A 5,779-nucleotide genomic window follows, 5' to 3' on the forward strand; every position below is an offset into this window, starting at 1 on the left:
GCAGCAAAGTTCAGGTCATCTTGTCCTCTGCCCTTTCATCATCCTGCTGCTCCCCGTAGTTAACGCCAAGGCAGTAGAGCAGGCACAGCACTTACAGAATGTCCAAAAGAAGTTACATTAGAATGGTAATGCCATGTTTCTCCAGCTCATTTAAATAGCAAAGGACTTACAAATGTGTTTTTTTTCTCATCGTCTTTTTAATGTAAATCAAGAACAACTTCTCTAAATTAGATGTAGTTACACTGGTACAAAGCTAATCTTGAAGAACTGTGAAAACCACATGGTTATAATCCAAACAGAAATTTTGTGAAACCCTTGTCTTATTTTTAATTTGTATCTACTAGGCAAATCTCCTGCTAGGATAACAGCAGACAATTTGGAGGAAGAATTGACTCCCACCCAGACAGGACATAGGTAAGATCTCATCAGAGCATTCACAGAGCCAAAAAAAAGGCACAGAAAAAAGTGAAACAGAGTACTCAGCATGGCTTGTCCCTGTATATTTGCCTTATTAACATATAGACGTATCTCTCAGGCAGGTAGTTTATACAGAGGTTCATTATCTTACACAGTGCTCATAACTCCTTCTACTTTTATCTTAGACTATAAAAGCAGCTGCTCAGTGTTGATTCTAAAGCAGACGTAAAAAGTCTGTAGTATTTTTAAAATGTTTTCTAAAATAGCCACCAATTTTACTCCCAAAGGACTGTATTACCGCTGGGTTAAATTCAAGTCTATTTTGCATGAAGACAGCTCCCTTGAAATCAGTGGGATTGCATCCACTTAAGATATGGCTGATGTCCTCAAACCACAGCTCTGTAGTGCCATTTGCATCAGGAACAGAGTATGGCAAGAAGAATCACTCCATTTTACCTGTCCATTTTCCATTTCCTGAGCTTCATGAAGGCTTGCTAAAGTTGCTGTCCGATTCTCCTCCAGCTGTGGACATGGACTCCACATAGTGAACAGCCACCACAGACACACCAAGAGCTGAAGGCAGGAAGCGCCTTGTTTGCAGGTACAGAAAAGGGATACATGGAAGTCTCCTTCTTAGACAGTCACGTTTGAATCTGTATGTAATTTGATTCAGAGAGTGAGACTGACACAGTACAACTGGGATATTCAGTTGCTTAAATATAAGTGTCTGATACCATTTCAGATAACCTGTAGTAATGAGGGGGTTGGTTTCTATCAAGTCTTATATGTTGTATTAACCAGCTTCATTAGACAGCTTCCTGTAGGCAGCTAAATCCCACATTTCTTGACCACTTGTGACAATCTTTCCCATCTAAGAAGCTGTCCATCTGTTGTACAAAAACTGGGCGGGTCTAGTGCTGTACAACATGCATTTCACAACTTGGGGAAATAAACCTTGAAAACAGAATGGTGCAGTCTTCTAATGTTATTTGAAATAAGGAATGAAGAAAAATTATGAAAGAAAGATCAGTTTGGCTGCTTTGTTTTTTTCCTTTGTAGAAGTACTGGAGATTATATGTGAGGTAGATCTTTCAGACATGACTTACTTTCAAAACTAAGTTAGAAGAGTTTGTAGGGAAAATGTGGTTCCAAGCAAAACAAAATACATAGATAGACTAGGTAGTTTTGAGGGAATAAGGCAATAAATCAAATACCCATAAATAGCACTCAGAATCATGTACCATACAAAGTGACCTAAAGCAGTACAGAAAGAAAACACATTTGGAAAGCATAAAACTCAGAAACCAGACAATTTCAAGAGGGCAGAGAGTGCATAATTTATAAGTGAGGTAAAACTGCAGTGATAGCAATAAAGAATTGAAAAGTAGAAAACTAGAGTTTTTCATTTTTAAGTTTTCACATAAAATACAATAACTCTGCTGTCATCAGGGGTGTGGAGGATACAAGCAAGACAAGTGCACAGCCTTGTGCTGCCTGAAAGCAGCTTCTGGTGGGTACTCACTGATAAAAGCACAAGAGTAATGTAATGTCCAGTCCAGCAGCTAACTTTCCACTGAAGGTACTTCAGTCATTGTTAATCCTGACATTACCAATGTCATGTAGCTCTTATTTTATCTACCTCAAGTTGTTGCATACAATTTTGTCAAAGACATGGGCAAAAGAGCTGCTGGTTTTGAAAACAATGAAGTGCAACTCACATGATATTTTAATGGACAGCTCATTGCCTTCACAGTAATGTCCATGACAAGTGAAAGGCACAACAAATAAACCCCAGCAGTTTCTACCTGGTTTCATTCTTTTCCCTGTTCACACATTCCCCTCTTCACACAGCCCATACTAATATTGCTTTCCAGTTTAGGGTGCAAGTATTTAAAACTTCCTGCTGTAGCTGATCTGTAGCACTTGACATTTTCAGGCTACTTTGGATGCATGTTTGACACGACTTTGAAATAGCAGTGTAATAGGGATGTGAAGAAATCAACTCAGCCTGACTCTACCACACCAATGGGGACAGCAGAAGGAAATAGAGTGAGAAAGTTCATGGTTGGAGATAAAGACAGGAAGATGGCTTACCAATTATTGTCAGAGGTGAAACATACTCTACTTGGGGAAAATTAATTTACTGCCAATTAGGATAGATTTAGGTAGCAAGAAAAGAAAAGACAGACTTCAAAGCAAGACCTTTCCTTCCTGGCTGGAAGTCAGGGTGGCGTCCACCACAGGACAGCCCCAGCCTCTCCTCAGAGACCCTTGAAGTCCTGCTGTCAACACCTTGCTTTTTATACCCAGCACAAAGGCATACCTCACAAGCCTTCTCAATCAGACACAGCAGGGGTTTGATTCTTTTTTTGCAGGTCACACCTGAACACAAAAACAATGCAGCAAGCCAACAGCAAGAAATTGCACCCAGGCACTGCACAAACTGCACTACATTCCTCAAGTTCCACTATAGGTCTTGAGTTGGAGCAAGTGAACCCCAGGATCCCAGCCTCCCACCACTGCTCCACAATTCTACAAACCTGAAAGAAGCAAAACTATTCCACAGTACACATCTGCAAAAATAACTGTCTTAACTAAAGCTTAGTGGATTTTTTTGTTGTTTTTTTTTTATTTTAAGCATAGTACAAAAGAGGCAGGATATTTCATGTGAGTCCAGGAGAGAAGTTCTCAACTCTCTACCTCCATTTAATACCTTTCAATATTAGCTTGACATTGACAATGCCAACCTAGCTGTGCACATCATTTGCAGTTAACAAAATGCTACTTTTCTTTGTAAGACACCTTTCAAGCTTTATCATCTTGGGGGGGAAAAAGAGCTTTTATACTAAGAGGGGAAATGGTGCTGGCTGGCAACCTAGTAATCACTGCCAGTATGAAAAATAGGAGGAAGCAAAAAAGCTATATTATCAGCAGTGTACAGAGGGGAAAAAAGCACAGCCATGACAGCATTTGAACTACTAGTAGTGCCTGTTTCAGGGAGAAGATGGAGCCTGGGATATCTATCAGTGAGTTTGTATGATTAACACAACTATAATTTGCTTTATAACACAACTGCAATTCATACAGGTTATCATGAGAAACCTCAAGCTAAGATTTGCTGTGTTACATACTCACAAACAAGGAAATGAAGGTAGCACTGAGAGTGTGGGCTTTGGTGCTCTGGGTTTCCCTCAACGCAAGGATTTCCTCCTCGCCCTGCTCCCATCTATGCATTGACTCCTTATAGCATTCAAAGCAGAGAGAAAGATTACAATGAGATAGAGGTAGAGAGATTTTACTTCAGTGTCACTGATGATTCCCATCACAATTACTGCCAGCATGAGAGGGAATAAAGAATACCACTCAACTTTTATGTACTGCCTCCAATGGTCATGAGGTTTAGGTATCTGAGTGTGTCATGTACCCTCCATGTGAACACTTTGTTTTGACCCTCCAGCATTTTCTATTTCAGCCATGTTTCCTTTCTCAACACCTCCCATCATAGACTGAGATAGCTATAGTTAGGAGGCTGTATGAAAAGGCCAGCTAGTTTTAGTAGCTTTTATTATAAGCAAAGCAATTTGTCGGAGCAATCCCAGCCACGGCTGCAGGTTGGACAGTGAAGAGATTCAGAGCAGCCCTACGGAGAAGGACTTGGAGGTGCTAGTCAATGAGAAAATGAACGTGAGCCAGCTTCAGTGTGCGCTTGCAGCCCAGAAAGCCAACTATATCCTGGGCTGCACCAAAAGGAGCGTGACCAGCAGGTCGAAGGAGGTGATCCTGCCCCTCTACTCTGCTCTTGTGAGACCTCACCTGGAGTATTGTGTGCAGTTCTGGTGTCCTCAACATAAAAAGGACGTGGAACTGTTAGAACAAGTGCAGAGGAGGCCACAAGGATGATCAGGGGGCTGGAGCACCTCCCATATGAAGATAGGCTGAGAAAGTTGGGGCTGTTCAGCCTGGAGAAGAGGAGGCTGCGTGGAGACCTCATAGCAGCCTTCCAGTATCTGAAGGGGGCCTATATGGATGCTGGAGAGGGACTGTAGTGATAGGTCAAGGGGTAACAGCTAAAACTTAAACAGGGGATGTTTAGATTGGATATAAGGAGGAAATTCTTTCCTGTTAGGGTGGTGAGGCATTGGAATGGGTTGCCCAGGGAGGCTTTGAATGCTCCATCCCTGGCAGTGTTCAAGGCCAGGTTGGACGAAGCCTTGGGTGGCATGGTTTATTGTGAGGCGTCCCTGCCCGTGGCAGGGGGCTTGGAACAAGATGATCCTAAGGTCCTTTCCAACCCTAACCATTCTATGATTCTATGATTCTATAATTTCTTCTGCTGGGTAGTGGTTTCTCCTATGAATCTTTGCCTGAGTCACAGTTTCCAGAAGTGATGTAATTGTTCACTTTCCTCCAGAAGTGGGGGCACTGAGGAACTAAGAGAAGCAGAAATAACATCGACACCTAGTGCCACTTACTGGATTTTCACCCACTCTTCTGCATGCTGTGCCAGCCTCTGCATCAGGAGTCATTTGCTGCCAGCCAAGATGACAGACAAGACCCAAGAGGTTGTCATTGCAAAGGGTCTGGCTCTGTAAGCTGAATGCAGAAGCAGACTTCCAAGCTAGCCCTGCTGCATTCCACCTCTGGGTGAGGAGAAGTGGCAGCAGTCAAGGAAGATTAGGAGGCAAACAACTGCCTGTGAACCTTGTATCCTGATGCATCACCATCAGGCAGCTTTCATCTTTGTGAAGGTCTGTTTGAAACAAAGCCAAGAAGAAAGCTGTTGACAGTTGCTTTTGTATTTTGGCTTAGCACTGAATTAAAAGTCAAGGAAGCAGGAGCAAAGTATTCAAGGAAAGAGCTGCTAAATGAGACACTTGTCAAACTAAGTTAATTTCTGGCCTGCCCACTTTGACAGCATCTCTTTAATCACATACCAGAACAAGGAGATGATCGGTGCCACTGAATTAACATCTAATTTATTCTGAAATATTTAACATAGCATTGTATAACTCTGACTGATAAAATATGACTTTGACCAAGCCTTTTGGAATATTACATTGCTATGCTGGAAAGCCCCAGACAAAGTATTTTGTCATGAAATGCTTGTGGTGGACTGCAGGGGTCTGAGGCGGTTATTCCTTCTCTGAGATAGAAGACATGCAGTACAGAAACCAGCACAGCAGCCAGTGCAACAGCATCTTAGTTAAACCCTGCATTAGTTCCTTAGTAAAACAAAGACCCTGAGAGCAAAAAAGGAGCTTTCAAAGCACATCTTTGATTTCAGGCAATGTGTGTGAGTCCGTGGAAAAATCTACGCATAAAGCTCATAAGTTCTGAATGGTGATATAAATTTGTCTCTATA

At 42.0% G+C, this 5,779-nt stretch overlaps 1 long non-coding RNA gene across 1 annotated transcript; it reads right to left on the reverse strand.

The window, feature by feature from the left end:
* Positions 1-207: 207 nt before the first annotated feature.
* Positions 208-2,637, reverse strand: LOC133279861 (uncharacterized). The gene is made up of 3 exons (XR_009746995.1): positions 2,512-2,637; positions 874-1,164; positions 208-631 (listed from the first exon to the last, which is right to left on the reverse strand). It is a non-coding gene; the product is annotated as an uncharacterized LOC133279861 (long non-coding RNA).
* Positions 2,638-5,779: the final 3,142 nt, after the last annotated feature.

The sequence above is a fragment of the Pezoporus flaviventris genome, unplaced genomic scaffold (assembly GCF_033815535.1).
Source record: "Pezoporus flaviventris isolate CSIRO_AGI_PZ_B2104156 unplaced genomic scaffold, CSIRO_AGI_Pfla_v1 ptg000078l, whole genome shotgun sequence".
In the NCBI taxonomy this organism is placed as follows: Eukaryota; Metazoa; Chordata; class Aves; order Psittaciformes; family Psittacidae; genus Pezoporus; species Pezoporus flaviventris.